The sequence below is a fragment of the Labrus bergylta genome, chromosome 13 (genome assembly GCF_963930695.1).
Source record: "Labrus bergylta chromosome 13, fLabBer1.1, whole genome shotgun sequence".
NCBI lineage: Eukaryota > Metazoa > Chordata > Actinopteri > Labriformes > Labridae > Labrus > Labrus bergylta.
This window is the reverse complement of record NC_089207.1, coordinates 7,253,493-7,269,483: the sequence shown is the minus strand read 5'-3', so window position 1 is coordinate 7,269,483 and position 15,991 is coordinate 7,253,493. Positions and strand designations below refer to the sequence as shown.

The 15,991-nt window shown below is 36.5% G+C and overlaps 10 non-coding genes across 10 annotated transcripts; all 10 read right to left on the bottom strand.

Moving 5' to 3' along the window:
* Positions 1-999: 999 nt before the first annotated feature.
* Positions 1,000-1,118, bottom strand: LOC136181911 (5S ribosomal RNA). Its single transcript, XR_010668227.1, has one exon. It is a non-coding gene; the product is annotated as a 5S ribosomal RNA (ribosomal RNA).
* A 1,406-nt stretch (positions 1,119-2,524) lies between these two features.
* On the bottom strand, positions 2,525-2,643 carry LOC136181910 (5S ribosomal RNA). The gene has a single exon (XR_010668226.1). It is a non-coding gene; the product is annotated as a 5S ribosomal RNA (ribosomal RNA).
* Positions 2,644-4,049: 1,406 nt separating this feature from the next.
* On the bottom strand, positions 4,050-4,168 carry LOC136181639 (5S ribosomal RNA). The gene has a single exon (XR_010667986.1). It is a non-coding gene; the product is annotated as a 5S ribosomal RNA (ribosomal RNA).
* A 1,406-nt stretch (positions 4,169-5,574) lies between these two features.
* Positions 5,575-5,693, bottom strand: LOC136181633 (5S ribosomal RNA). The gene has a single exon (XR_010667980.1). It is a non-coding gene; the product is annotated as a 5S ribosomal RNA (ribosomal RNA).
* Positions 5,694-7,099: 1,406 nt separating this feature from the next.
* LOC136181909 (5S ribosomal RNA) lies at positions 7,100-7,218 on the bottom strand. The gene has a single exon (XR_010668225.1). It is a non-coding gene; the product is annotated as a 5S ribosomal RNA (ribosomal RNA).
* A 1,417-nt stretch (positions 7,219-8,635) lies between these two features.
* On the bottom strand, positions 8,636-8,754 carry LOC136181908 (5S ribosomal RNA). Its single transcript, XR_010668224.1, has one exon. It is a non-coding gene; the product is annotated as a 5S ribosomal RNA (ribosomal RNA).
* A 1,416-nt stretch (positions 8,755-10,170) lies between these two features.
* On the bottom strand, positions 10,171-10,289 carry LOC136181907 (5S ribosomal RNA). Its single transcript, XR_010668223.1, has one exon. It is a non-coding gene; the product is annotated as a 5S ribosomal RNA (ribosomal RNA).
* A 1,417-nt stretch (positions 10,290-11,706) lies between these two features.
* LOC136181906 (5S ribosomal RNA) lies at positions 11,707-11,825 on the bottom strand. Its single transcript, XR_010668222.1, has one exon. It is a non-coding gene; the product is annotated as a 5S ribosomal RNA (ribosomal RNA).
* A 1,405-nt stretch (positions 11,826-13,230) lies between these two features.
* LOC136181905 (5S ribosomal RNA) lies at positions 13,231-13,349 on the bottom strand. The gene has a single exon (XR_010668221.1). It is a non-coding gene; the product is annotated as a 5S ribosomal RNA (ribosomal RNA).
* Positions 13,350-14,755: 1,406 nt separating this feature from the next.
* Positions 14,756-14,874, bottom strand: LOC136181398 (5S ribosomal RNA). Its single transcript, XR_010667746.1, has one exon. It is a non-coding gene; the product is annotated as a 5S ribosomal RNA (ribosomal RNA).
* Between the last annotated feature and the right edge of the window lie 1,117 nt (positions 14,875-15,991).

Here is a 15,991-nt window from a genome sequence, read left to right as displayed (position 1 = left end):
TTTTTTATTTGTTTATCATTGCTTCTACTTTCCTACAAAGTAGCTTACACTGAATTTTGATTGGGGATCATCTATAGCATATATAGGGACTGATTGTAATAATTATGAATTTTCATATAATTAGTAAGTGTTCCTTTGTGATTCCTAATGGAGGATTGTTTTTTTTAATGATTAGTTACAATGGAGAATGTGAGGGGATCAAATATGTATGCCCCACAGGGTTATGATTTCTACATGAAACATTGCAATGGCTGATTTATTCATTTGTCATTCAAGATTACCTCAAAACAAGTAAGTGGTGATAAAAACATAATTTCGAGTTGTCCCTTATATCTTAATCAATCACTGCTTAGGCTACTATAATAATCCTAAATCTTGTGTGCCTTAATGCAACATTTAAACTTATTTCTGCTGTTCACTGTTCACAAGTTTGCAGGATTGAAAACCTTAATAAATCCACAGTAAAAGTGACGATGCAAAATGGTCAACTTCTGAAAAATCGTCAATTGATTCTGAAAAAATATTGATTGATAAGTAAGCATCACTTGTTTGCAGGTTTTTTTTAAATTCAATCTTAATAGTAATCATTTATAATAATTCCTGATTTGGTGTAAATGTTTATTATTGATGTGAAAACATTTATAATGATGGTGAATATTTCCAGTTGAATCAAATGTATAATATGGCTACCAGAGTGTTGTGGGGAAGTAAAGAGTAACCTAAGTACAAGTAATTAAAATATGTTAATGCAGTAGTCCTTACTTAAGTAGGCTACATGTACTTTTTGAATGTAAAACTGAACTTTGAAAACAGCCTCCAGAGAGCGTAATATGTATTAATACTCACTGAAAACATTGATGAAAATTGCAACAACAAAAAAAAAAGAGAGGACAGACTGCCAAATAAAATCATGTTTCATTTTCCACTGGCCTGTTTCTCTCAGTCCTTTCTCCACTAGTGAGGCAACAGCGCCCTCTTCTGGCTAAAGGAGGTATTAAAAGCTTACAGCACCTGGTATTCCCAGGCGGTCTCCCATCCAAGTACTAACCAGGCCCGACCCTGCTTAGCTTCCGAGATCGGACGAGATCGGGCGTGTTCAGGGTGGTATGGCCGTAAGCAAATGAACAGGTTGTTAAAGGGTTATTTATACATACTTAGGTTTAAAGTAACACCTCGCCAAAATTAGAGCAAGTGACTATGACCTAGTTGATTTTATTACTTTTCTACTCAAACGTGTGGGCCTATGGATAGACTTACACTTAATCTTACTAGATTCAGCAATACTTTGACGCTGGGAGTTAACTAAAGACTTGCAGCTTGTTTTTAAGACTTGTTTCACGACTTGCGGGCAAACTGAACGTTCAAACGTCTGATAAACACATTGAACAAACCGATTCCGTGAAGATTAACTTCCCTCTTTCAAAACTGGCCTGGTTAGTACTTGGATGGGAGACCGCCTGGGAATCCCAGGTGCTGTAAGCTTTTAATACCTGCTTCAGCCAGCAGGGGGCGCTGTAACCTCCTGCTATGCACTGCAGTTCTTTTTTTATTTGTCTATCATTGCTTCTACTTTCCTACAAAGTAGCTTACACTGAATTTTGATTGGGGATCATCTATAGCATATATAGGGACTGATTGTAATAATTATGAATTTTCATATAATTAGTAAGTGTTCCTTTGTGATTCCTAATGGAGGATTGTTTTTTTTAATGATTAGTTACAATGGAGAATGTGAGGGGATCAAATATGTATGCCCCACAGGGTTATGATTTCTACATGAAACATTGCAATGGCTGATTTATTCATTTGTCATTCAAGATTACCTCAAAACAAGTAAGTGGTGATAAAAACATAATTTCGAGTTGTCCCTTGTATCTTAATCAATCACTGCTTAGGCTACTATAATAATCCTAAATCTTGTGTGCCTTAATGCAACATTTAAACTTATTTCTGCTGTTCACTGTTCACAAGTTTGCAGTATTGAAAACCTTAATAAATCCACAGTAAAAGTGACGATGCAAAATGGTCAACTTCTGAAAAATCGTCAATTGATTGATAAGTAAGCATCACTTGTTTGCAGGTTTTTTTAAAATTCAATCTTAATAGTAATCATTTATAATAATTCCTGATTTGGTGTAAATGTTTATTATTGATGTGAAAACATTTATAATGATGGTGAATATTTCCAGTTGAATCAAATGTATAATATGGCTACCAGAGTGTTGTGGGGAAGTAAAGAGTAACCTAAGTACAAGTAATTAAAATATGTTAATGCAGTAGTCCTTACTTAAGTAGGCTACATGTACTTTTTGAATGTAAAACTGAACTTTGAAAACAGCCTCCAGAGAGCGTAATATGTATTAATACTCACTGAAAACATTGATGAAAATTGCAACAACAAAAAAAAAAGAGAGGACAGACTGCCAAATAAAATCATGTTTCATTTTCCACTGGCCTGTTTCTCTCAGTCCTTTCTCCACTAGTGAGGCAACAGCGCCCTCTTCTGGCTAAAGGAGGTATTAAAAGCTTACAGCACCTGGTATTCCCAGGCGGTCTCCCATCCAAGTACTAACCAGGCCCGACCCTGCTTAGCTTCCGAGATCGGACGAGATCGGGCGTGTTCAGGGTGGTATGGCCGTAAGCAAATGAACAGGTTGTTAAAGGGTTATTTATACATACTTAGGTTTAAAGTAACACCTCGCCAAAATTAGAGCAAGTGACTATGACCTAGTTGATTTTATTACTTTTCTACTCAAACGTGTGGGCCTATGGATAGACTTACACTTAATCTTACTAGATTCAGCAATACTTTGACGCTGGGAGTTAACTAAAGACTTGCAGCTTGTTTTTAAGACTTGTTTCACGACTTGCGGGCAAACTGAACGTTCAAACGTCTGATAAACACATTGAACAAACCGATTCCGTGAAGATTAACTTCCCTCTTTCAAAACTGGCCTGGTTAGTACTTGGATGGGAGACCGCCTGGGAATCCCAGGTGCTGTAAGCTTTTAATACCTGCTTCAGCCAGCAGGGGGCGCTGTAACCTCCTGCTATGCACTGCAGTTCTTTTTTTATTTGTCTATCATTGCTTCTACTTTCCTACAAAGTAGCTTACACTGAATTTTGATTGGGGATCATCTATAGCATATATAGGGACTGATTGTAATAATTATGAATTTTCATATAATTAGTAAGTGTTCCTTTGTGATTCCTAATGGAGGATTGTTTTTTTTAATGATTAGTTACAATGGAGAATGTGAGGGGATCAAATATGTATGCCCCACAGGGTTATGATTTCTACATGAAACATTGCAATGGCTGATTTATTCATTTGTCATTCAAGATTACCTCAAAACAAGTAAGTGGTGATAAAAACATAATTTCGAGTTGTCCCTTGTATCTTAATCAATCACTGCTTAGGCTACTATAATAATCCTAAATCTTGTGTGCCTTAATGCAACATTTAAACTTATTTCTGCTGTTCACTGTTCACAAGTTTGCAGGATTGAAAACCTTAATAAATCCACAGTAAAAGTGACGATGCGAAATGGTCAACTTCAGAAAAATCGTCAATTGATTGATAAGTAAGCATCACTTGTTTGCAGGTTTTTTTTAAATTCAATCTTAATAGTAATCATTTATAATAATTCCTGATTTGGTGTAAATGTTTATTATTGATGTGAAAACATTTATAATGATGGTGAATATTTCCAGTTGAATCAAATGTATAATATGGCTACCAGAGTGTTGTGGGGAAGTAAAGAGTAACCTAAGTACAAGTAATTAAAATATGTTAATGCAGTAGTCCTTACGTAAGTAGGCTACATGTACTTTTTGAATGTAAAACTGAACTTTGAAAACAGCCTCCAGAGAGCGTAATATGTATTAATACTCACTGAAAACATTGATGAAAATTGCAACAACAAAAAAAAAAGAGAGGACAGACTGCCAAATAAAATCATGTTTCATTTTCCACTGGCCTGTTTCTCTCAGTCCTTTCTCCACTAGTGAGGCAACAGCGCCCTCTTCTGGCTAAAAGAGGTATTAAAAGCTTACAGCACCTGGTATTCCCAGGCGGTCTCCCATCCAAGTACTAACCAGGCCCGACCCTGCTTAGCTTCTGAGATCGGACGAGATCGGGCGTGTTCAGGGTGGTATGGCCGTAAGCGAATGAACAGGTTGTTAAAGGGTTATTTATACATACTTAGGTTTAAAGTAACACCTCGCCAAAATTAGAGCAAGTGACTATGACCTAGTTGATTTTATTACTTTTCTACTCAAACGTGTGGGCCTATGGATAGACTTACACTTAATCTTACTAGATTCAGCAATACTTTGACGCTGGGAGTTAACTAAAGACTTGCAGCTTGTTTTTAAGACTTGTTTCACGACTTGCGGGCAAACTGAACGTTCAAACGTCTGATAAACACATTGAACAAACCGATTCCGTGAAGATTAACTTCCCTCTTTCAAAACTGGCCTGGTTAGTACTTGGATGGGAGACCGCCTGGGAATCCCAGGTGCTGTAAGCTTTTAATACCTGCTTCAGCCAGCAGGGGGCGCTGTAACCTCCTGCTATGCACTGCAGTTCTTTTTTTATTTGTCTATCATTGCTTCTACTTTCCTACAAAGTAGCTTACACTGAATTTTGATTGGGGATCATCTATAGCATATATAGGGACTGATTGTAATAATTATGAATTTTCATATAATTAGTAAGTGTTCCTTTGTGATTCCTAATGGAGGATTGTTTTTTTTAATGATTAGTTACAATGGAGAATGTGAGGGGATCAAATATGTATGCCCCACAGGGTTATGATTTCTACATGAAACATTGCAATGGCTGATTTATTCATTTGTCATTCAAGATTACCTCAAAACAAGTAAGTGGTGATAAAAACATAATTTCGAGTTGTCCCTTATATCTTAATCAATCACTGCTTAGGCTACTATAATAATCCTAAATCTTGTGTGCCTTAATGCAACATTTAAACTTATTTCTGCTGTTCACTGTTCACAAGTTTGCAGTATTGAAAACCTTAATAAATCCACAGTAAAAGTGACGATGCAAAATGGTCAACTTCTGAAAAATCGTCAATTGATTGATAAGTAAGCATCACTTGTTTGCAGGTTTTTTTTAAATTCAATCTTAATAGTAATCATTTATAATAATTCCTGATTTGGTGTAAATGTTTATTATTGATGTGAAAACATTTATAATGATGGTGAATATTTCCAGTTGAATCAAATGTATAATATGGCTACCAGAGTGTTGTGGGGAAGTAAAGAGTAACCTAAGTACAAGTAATTAAAATATGTTAATGCAGTAGTCCTTACGTAAGTAGGCTACATGTACTTTTTGAATGTAAAACTGAACTTTGAAAACAGCCTCCAGAGAGCGTAATATGTATTAATACTCACTGAAAACATTGATGAAAATTGCAACAACAAAAAAAAAAGAGAGGACAGACTGCCAAATAAAATCATGTTTCATTTTCCACTGGCCTGTTTCTCTCAGTCCTTTCTCCACTAGTGAGGCAACAGCGCCCTCTTCTGGCTAAAGGAGGTATTAAAAGCTTACAGCACCTGGTATTCCCAGGCGGTCTCCCATCCAAGTACTAACCAGGCCTGACCCTGCTTAGCTTCCGAGATCGGACGAGATCGGGCGTGTTCAGGGTGGTATGGCCGTAAGCGAATGAACAGGTTGTTAAAGGGTTATTTATACATACTTAGGTTTAAAGTAACACCTCGCCAAAATTAGAGCAAGTGACTATGACCTAGTTGATTTTATTACTTTTCTACTCAAACGTGTGGGCCTATGGATAGACTTACACTTAATCTTACTAGATTCAGCAATACTTTGACGCTGGGAGTTAACTAAAGACTTGCAGCTTGTTTTTAAGACTTGTTTCACGACTTGCGGGCAAACTGAACGTTCAAACGTCTGATAAACACATTGAACAAACCGATTCCGTGAAGATTAACTTCCCTCTTTCAAAACTGGCCTGGTTAGTACTTGGATGGGAGACCGCCTGGGAATCCCAGGTGCTGTAAGCTTTTAATACCTGCTTCAGCCAGCAGGGGGCGCTGTAACCTCCTGCTATGCACTGCAGTTCTTTTTTTATTTGTCTATCATTGCTTCTACTTTCCTACAAAGTAGCTTACACTGAATTTTGATTGGGGATCATCTATAGCATATATAGGGACTGATTGTAATAATTATGAATTTTCATATAATTAGTAAGTGTTCCTTTGTGATTCCTAATGGAGGATTGTTTTTTTTAATGATTAGTTACAATGGAGAATGTGAGGGGATCAAATATGTATGCCCCACAGGGTTATGATTTCTACATGAAACATTGCAATGGCTGATTTATTCATTTGTCATTCAAGATTACCTCAAAACAAGTAAGTGGTGATAAAAACATAATTTCGAGTTGTCCCTTATATCTTAATCAATCACTGCTTAGGCTACTATAATAATCCTAAATCTTGTGTGCCTTAATGCAACATTTAAACTTATTTCTGCTGTTCACTGTTCACAAGTTTGCAGTATTGAAAACCTTAATAAATCCACAGTAAAAGTGACGATGCAAAATGGTCAACTTCTGAAAAATCGTCAATTGATTGATAAGTAAGCATCACTTGTTTGCAGGTTTTTTTTAAATTCAATCTTAATAGTAATCATTTATAATAATTCCTGATTTGGTGTAAATGTTTATTATTGATGTGAAAACATTTATAATGATGGTGAATATTTCCAGTTGAATCAAATGTATAATATGGCTACCAGAGTGTTGTGGGGAAGTAAAGAGTAACCTAAGTACAAGTAATTAAAATATGTTAATGCAGTAGTCCTTACTTAAGTAGGCTACATGTACTTTTTGAATGTAAAACTGAACTTTGAAAACAGCCTCCAGAGAGCGTAATATGTATTAATACTCACTGAAAACATTGATGAAAATTGCAACAACAAAAAAAAAAGAGAGGACAGACTGCCAAATAAAATCATGTTTCATTTTCCACTGGCCTGTTTCTCTCAGTCCTTTCTCCACTAGTGAGGCAACAGCGCCCTCTTCTGGCTAAAGGAGGTATTAAAAGCTTACAGCACCTGGTATTCCCAGGCGGTCTCCCATCCAAGTACTAACCAGGCCCGACCCTGCTTAGCTTCCGAGATCGGACGAGATCGGGCGTGTTCAGGGTGGTATGGCCGTAAGCGAATGAACAGGTTGTTAAAGGGTTATTTATACATACTTAGGTTTAAAGTAACACCTCGCCAAAATTAGAGCAAGTGACTATGACCTAGTTGATTTTATTACTTTTCTACTCAAACGTGTGGGCCTATGGATAGACTTACACTTAATCTTACTAGATTCAGCAATACTTTGACGCTGGGAGTTAACTAAAGACTTGCAGCTTGTTTTTAAGACTTGTTTCACGACTTGCGGGCAAACTGAACGTTCAAACGTCTGATAAACACATTGAACAAACCGATTCCGTGAAGATTAACTTCCCTCTTTCAAAACTGGCCTGGTTAGTACTTGGATGGGAGACCGCCTGGGAATCCCAGGTGCTGTAAGCTTTTAATACCTGCTTCAGCCAGCAGGGGGCGCTGTAACCTCCTGCTATGCACTGCAGTTCTTTTTTTATTTGTCTATCATTGCTTCTACTTTCCTACAAAGTAGCTTACACTGAATTTTGATTGGGGATCATCTATAGCATATATAGGGACTGATTGTAATAATTATGAATTTTCATATAATTAGTAAGTGTTCCTTTGTGATTCCTAATGGAGGATTGTTTTTTTTAATGATTAGTTACAATGGAGAATGTGAGGGGATCAAATATGTATGCCCCACAGGGTTATGATTTCTACATGAAACATTGCAATGGCTGATTTATTCATTTGTCATTCAAGATTACCTCAAAACAAGTAAGTGGTGATAAAAACATAATTTCGAGTTGTCCCTTATATCTTAATCAATCACTGCTTAGGCTACTATAATAATCCTAAATCTTGTGTGCCTTAATGCAACATTTAAACTTATTTCTGCTGTTCACTGTTCACAAGTTTGCAGTATTGAAAACCTTAATAAATCCACAGTAAAAGTGACGATGCAAAATGGTCAACTTCTGAAAAATCGTCAATTGATTCTGAAAAAATATTGCTTGATAAGTAAGCATCACTTGTTTGCAGGTTTTTTTTAAATTCAATCTTAATAGTAATCATTTATAATAATTCCTGATTTGGTGTAAATGTTTATTATTGATGTGAAAACATTTATAATGATGGTGAATATTTCCAGTTGAATCAAATGTATAATATGGCTACCAGAGTGTTGTGGGGAAGTAAAGAGTAACCTAAGTACAAGTAATTAAAATATGTTAATGCAGTAGTCCTTACGTAAGTAGGCTACATGTACTTTTTGAATGTAAAACTGAACTTTGAAAACAGCCTCCAGAGAGCGTAATATGTATTAATACTCACTGAAAACATTGATGAAAATTGCAACAAAAAAAAAGAGGACAGACTGCCAAATAAAATCATGTTTCATTTTCCACTGGCCTGTTTCTCTCAGTCCTTTCTCCACTAGTGAGGCAACAGCGCCCTCTTCTGGCTAAAGGAGGTATTAAAAGCTTACAGCACCTGGTATTCCCAGGCGGTCTCCCATCCAAGTACTAACCAGGCCCGACCCTGCTTAGCTTCCGAGATCGGACGAGATCGGGCGTGTTCAGGGTGGTATGGCCGTAAGCGAATGAACAGGTTGTTAAAGGGTTATTTATACATACTTAGGTTTAAAGTAACACCTCGCCAAAATTAGAGCAAGTGACTATGACCTAGTTGATTTTATTACTTTTCTACTCAAACGTGTGGGCCTATGGATAGACTTACACTTAATCTTACTAGATTCAGCAATACTTTGACGCTGGGAGTTAACTAAAGACTTGCAGCTTGTTTTTAAGACTTGTTTCACGACTTGCGGGCAAACTGAACGTTCAAACGTCTGATAAACACATTGAACAAACCGATTCCGTGAAGATTAACTTCCCTCTTTCAAAACTGGCCTGGTTAGTACTTGGATGGGAGACCGCCTGGGAATCCCAGGTGCTGTAAGCTTTTAATACCTGCTTCAGCCAGCAGGGGGCGCTGTAACCTCCTGCTATGCACTGCAGTTCTTTTTTTATTTGTCTATCATTGCTTCTACTTTCCTACAAAGTAGCTTACACTGAATTTTGATTGGGGATCATCTATAGCATATATAGGGACTGATTGTAATAATTATGAATTTTCATATAATTAGTAAGTGTTCCTTTGTGATTCCTAATGGAGGATTGTTTTTTTAATGATTAGTTACAATGGAGAATGTGAGGGGATCAAATATGTATGCCCCACAGGGTTATGATTTCTACATGAAACATTGCAATGGCTGATTTATTCATTTGTCATTCAAGATTACCTCAAAACAAGTAAGTGGTGATAAAAACATAATTTCGAGTTGTCCCTTGTATCTTAATCAATCACTGCTTAGGCTACTATAATAATCCTAAATCTTGTGTGCCTTAATGCAACATTTAAACTTATTTCTGCTGTTCACTGTTCACAAGTTTGCAGTATTGAAAACCTTAATAAATCCACAGTAAAAGTGACGATGCAAAATGGTCAACTTCTGAAAAATCGTCAATTGATTCTGAAAAAATATTGATTGATAAGTAAGCATCACTTGTTTGCAGGTTTTTTTTAAATTCAATCTTAATAGTAATCATTTATAATAATTCCTGATTTGGTGTAAATGTTTATTATTGATGTGAAAACATTTATAATGATGGTGAATATTTCCAGTTGAATCAAATGTATAATATGGCTACCAGAGTGTTGTGGGGAAGTAAAGAGTAACCTAAGTACAAGTAATTAAAATATGTTAATGCAGTAGTCCTTACGTAAGTAGGCTACATGTACTTTTTGAATGCAAAACTGAACTTTGAAAACAGCCTCCAGAGAGCGTAATATGTATTAATACTCACTGAAAACATTGATGAAAATTGCAACAAAAAAAAAGAGGACAGACTGCCAAATAAAATCATGTTTCATTTTCCACTGGCCTGTTTCTCTCAGTCCTTTCTCCACTAGTGAGGCAACAGCGCCCTCTTCTGGCTAAAGGAGGTATTAAAAGCTTACAGCACCTGGTATTCCCAGGCGGTCTCCCATCCAAGTACTAACCAGGCCCGACCCTGCTTAGCTTCCGAGATCGGACGAGATCGGGCGTGTTCAGGGTGGTATGGCCGTAAGCGAATGAACAGGTTGTTAAAGGGTTATTTATACATACTTAGGTTTAAAGTAACACCTCGCCAAAATTAGAGCAAGTGACTATGACCTAGTTGATTTTATTACTTTTCTACTCAAACGTGTGGGCCTATGGATAGACTTACACTTAATCTTACTAGATTCAGCAATACTTTGACGCAGGGAGTTAACTAAAGACTTGCAGCTTGTTTTTAAGACTTGTTTCACGACTTGCGGGCAAACTGAACGTTCAAACGTCTGATAAACACATTGAACAAACCGATTCCGTGAAGATTAACTTCCCTCTTTCAAAACTGGCCTGGTTAGTACTTGGATGGGAGACCGCCTGGGAATCTCAGGTGCTGTAAGCTTTTAATACCTGCTTCAGCCAGCAGGGGGCGCTGTAACCTCCTGCTATGCACTGCAGTTCTTTTTTTATTTGTCTATCATTGCTTCTACTTTCCTACAAAGTAGCTTACACTGAATTTTGATTGGGGATCATCTATAGCATATATAGGGACTGATTGTAATAATTATGAATTTTCATATAATTAGTAAGTGTTCCTTTGTGATTCCTAATGGAGGATTGTTTTTTTTAATGATTAGTTACAATGGAGAATGTGAGGGGATCAAATATGTATGCCCCACAGGGTTATGATTTCTACATGAAACATTGCAATGGCTGATTTATTCATTTGTCATTCAAGATTACCTCAAAACAAGTAAGTGGTGATAAAAACATAATTTCGAGTTGTCCCTTGTATCTTAATCAATCACTGCTTAGGCTACTATAATAATCCTAAATCTTGTGTGCCTTAATGCAACATTTAAACTTATTTCTGCTGTTCACTGTTCACAAGTTTGCAGTATTGAAAACCTTAATAAATCCACAGTAAAAGTGACGATGCAAAATGGTCAACTTCTGAAAAATCGTCAATTGATTCTGAAAAAATATTGATTGATAAGTAAGCATCACTTGTTTGCAGGTTTTTTTTAAATTCAATCTTAATAGTAATCATTTATAATAATTCCTGATTTGGTGTAAATGTTTATTATTGATGTGAAAACATTTATAATGATGGTGAATATTTCCAGTTGAATCAAATGTATAATATGGCTACCAGAGTGTTGTGGGGAAGTAAAGAGTAACCTAAGTACAAGTAATTAAAATATGTTAATGCAGTAGTCCTTACGTAAGTAGGCTACATGTACTTTTTGAATGCAAAACTGAACTTTGAAAACAGCCTCCAGAGAGCGTAATATGTATTAATACTCACTGAAAACATTGATGAAAATTGCAACAAAAAAAAAGAGGACAGACTGCCAAATAAAATCATGTTTCATTTTCCACTGGCCTGTTTCTCTCAGTCCTTTCTCCACTAGTGAGGCAACAGCGCCCTCTTCTGGCTAAAGGAGGTATTAAAAGCTTACAGCACCTGGTATTCCCAGGCGGTCTCCCATCCAAGTACTAACCAGGCCCGACCCTGCTTAGCTTCCGAGATCGGACGAGATCGGGCGTGTTCAGGGTGGTATGGCCGTAAGCGAATGAACAGGTTGTTAAAGGGTTATTTATACATACTTAGGTTTAAAGTAACACCTCGCCAAAATTAGAGCAAGTGACTATGACCTAGTTGATTTTATTACTTTTCTACTCAAACGTGTGGGCCTATGGATAGACTTACACTTAATCTTACTAGATTCAGCAATACTTTGACGCTGGGAGTTAACTAAAGACTTGCAGCTTGTTTTTAAGACTTGTTTCACGACTTGCGGGCAAACTGAACGTTCAAACGTCTGATAAACACATTGAACAAACCGATTCCGTGAAGATTAACTTCCCTCTTTCAAAACTGGCCTGGTTAGTACTTGGATGGGAGACCGCCTGGGAATCCCAGGTGCTGTAAGCTTTCAATACCTGCTTCAGCCAGCAGGGGGCGCTGTAACCTCCTGCTATGCACTGCAGTTCTTTTTTTCTTTGTCTATCATTGCTTCTACTTTCCTACAAAGTAGCTTACACTGAATTTTGATTGGGGATCATCTATAGCATATATAGGGACTGATTGTAATAATTATGAATTTTCATATAATTAGTAAGTGTTCCTTTGTGATTCCTAATGGAGGATTGTTTTTTTAATGATTAGTTACAATGGAGAATGTGAGGGGATCAAATATGTATGCCCCACAGGGTTATGATTTCTACATGAAACATTGCAATGGCTGATTTATTCATTTGTCATTCAAGATTACCTCAAAACAAGTAAGTGGTGATAAAAACATAATTTCGAGTTGTCCCTTGTATCTTAATCAATCACTGCTTAGGCTACTATAATAATCCTAAATCTTGTGTGCCTTAATGCAACATTTAAACTTATTTCTGCTGTTCACTGTTCACAAGTTTGCAGGATTGAAAACCTTAATAAATCCACAGTAAAAGTGACGATGCGAAATGGTCAACTTCAGAAAAATCGTCAATTGATTGATAAGTAAGCATCACTTGTTTGCAGGTTTTTTTTAAATTCAATCTTAATAGTAATCATTTATAATAATTCCTGATTTGGTGTAAATGTTTATTATTGATGTGAAAACATTTATAATGATGGTGAATATTTCCAGTTGAATCAAATGTATAATATGGCTACCAGAGTGTTGTGGGGAAGTAAAGAGTAACCTAAGTACAAGTAATTAAAATATGTTAATGCAGTAGTCCTTACTTAAGTAGGCTACATGTACTTTTTGAATGTAAAACTGAACTTTGAAAACAGCCTCCAGAGAGCGTAATATGTATTAATACTCACTGAAAACATTGATGAAAATTGCAACAACAAAAAAAAAAGAGAGGACAGACTGCCAAATAAAATCATGTTTCATTTTCCACTGGCCTGTTTCTCTCAGTCCTTTCTCCACTAGTGAGGCAACAGCGCCCTCTTCTGGCTAAAGGAGGTATTAAAAGCTTACAGCACCTGGTATTCCCAGGCGGTCTCCCATCCAAGTACTAACCAGGCCCGACCCTGCTTAGCTTCCGAGATCGGACGAGATCGGGCGTGTTCAGGGTGGTATGGCCGTAAGCGAATGAACAGGTTGTTAAAGGGTTATTTATACATACTTAGGTTTAAAGTAACACCTCGCCAAAATTAGAGCAAGTGACTATGACCTAGTTGATTTTATTACTTTTCTACTCAAACGTGTGGGCCTATGGATAGACTTACACTTAATCTTACTAGATTCAGCAATACTTTGACGCTGGGAGTTAACTAAAGACTTGCAGCTTGTTTTTAAGACTTGTTTCACGACTTGCGGGCAAACTGAACGTTCAAACGTCTGATAAACACATTGAACAAACCGATTCCGTGAAGATTAACTTCCCTCTTTCAAAACTGGCCTGGTTAGTACTTGGATGGGAGACCGCCTGGGAATCCCAGGTGCTGTAAGCTTTTAATACCTGCTTCAGCCAGCAGGGGGCGCTGTAACCTCCTGCTATGCACTGCAGTTCTTTTTTTATTTGTCTATCATTGCTTCTACTTTCCTACAAAGTAGCTTACACTGAATTTTGATTGGGGATCATCTATAGCATATATAGGGACTGATTGTAATAATTATGAATTTTCATATAATTAGTAAGTGTTCCTTTGTGATTCCTAATGGAGGATTGTTTTTTTTAATGATTAGTTAAAATGGAGAATGTGAGGGGATCAAATATGTATGCCCCACAGGGTTATGATTTCTACATGAAACATTGCAATGGCTGATTTATTCATTTGTCATTCAAGATTACCTCAAAACAAGTAAGTGGTGATAAAAACATAATTTCGAGTTGTCCCTTATATCTTAATCAATCACTGCTTAGGCTACTATAATAATCCTAAATCTTGTGTGCCTTAATGCAACATTTAAACCTATTTCTGCTGTTCACTGTTCACAAGTTTGCAGTATTGAAAACCTTAATAAATCCACAGTAAAAGTGACGATGCAAAATGGTCAACTTCTGAAAAATCGTCAATTGATTGATAAGTAAGCATCACTTGTTTGCAGGTTTTTTTTAAATTCAATCTTAATAGTAATCATTTATAATAATTCCTGATTTGGTGTAAATGTTTATTATTGATGTGAAAACATTTATAATGATGGTGAATATTTCCAGTTGAATCAAATGTATAATATGGCTACCAGAGTGTTGTGGGGAAGTAAAGAGTAACCTAAGTACAAGTAATTAAAATATGTTAATGCAGTAGTCCTTACTTAAGTAGGCTACATGTACTTTTTGAATGTAAAACTGAACTTTGAAAACAGCCTCCAGAGAGCGTAATATGTATTAATACTCACTGAAAACATTGATGAAAATTGCAACAACAAAAAAAAAAGAGAGGACAGACTGCCAAATAAAATCATGTTTCATTTTCCACTGGCCTGTTTCTCTCAGTCCTTTCTCCACTAGTGAGGCAACAGCGCCCTCTTCTGGCTAAAGGAGGTATTAAAAACTTACAGCACCTGGTATTCCCAGGCGGTCTCCCATCCAAGTACTAACCAGGCCCGACCCTGCTTAGCTTCCGAGATCGGACGAGATCGGGCGTGTTCAGGGTGGTATGGCCGTAAGCGAATGAACAGGTTGTTAAAGGGTTATTTATACATACTTAGGTTTAAAGTAACACCTCGCCAAAATTAGAGCAAGTGACTATGACCTAGTTGATTTTATTACTTTTCTACTCAAACGTGTGGGCCTATGGATAGACTTACACTTAATCTTACTAGATTCAGCAATACTTTGACGCTGGGAGTTAACTAAAGACTTGCAGCTTGTTTTTAAGACTTGTTTCACGACTTGCGGGCAAACTGAACGTTCAAACGTCTGATAAACACATTGAACAAACCGATTCCGTGAAGATTAACTTCCCTCTTTCAAAACTGGCCTGGTTAGTACTTGGATGGGAGACCGCCTGGGAATCCCAGGTGCTGTAAGCTTTTAATACCTGCTTCAGCCAGCAGGGGGCGCTGTAACCTCCTGCTATGCACTGCAGTTCTTTTTTTATTTGTCTATCATTGCTTCTACTTTCCTACAAAGTAGCTTACACTGAATTTTGATTGGGGATCATCTATAGCATATATAGGGACTGATTGTAATAATTATGAATTTTCATATAATTAGTAAGTGTTCCTTTGTGATTCCTAATGGAGGATTGTTTTTTTTAATGATTAGTTACAATGGAGAATGTGAGGGGATCAAATATGTATGCCCCACAGGGTTATGATTTCTACATGAAACATTGCAATGGCTGATTTATTCATTTGTCATTCAAGATTACCTCAAAACAAGTAAGTGGTGATAAAAACATAATTTCGAGTTGTCCCTTATATCTTAATCAATCACTGCTTAGGCTACTATAATAATCCTAAATCTTGTGTGCCTTAATGCAACATTTAAACTTATTTCTGCTGTTCACTGTTCACAAGTTTGCAGTATTGAAAACCTTAATAAATCCACAGTAAAAGTGACGATGCAAAATGGTCAACTTCTGAAAAATCGTCAATTGATTCTGAAAAAATATTGATTGATAAGTAAGCATCACTTGTTTGCAGGTTTTTTTAAAATTCAATCTTAATAGTAATCATTTATAATAATTCCTGATTTGGTGTAAATGTTTATTATTGATGTGAAAACATTTATAATGATGGTGAATATTTCCAGTTGAATCAAATGTATAATATGGCTACCAG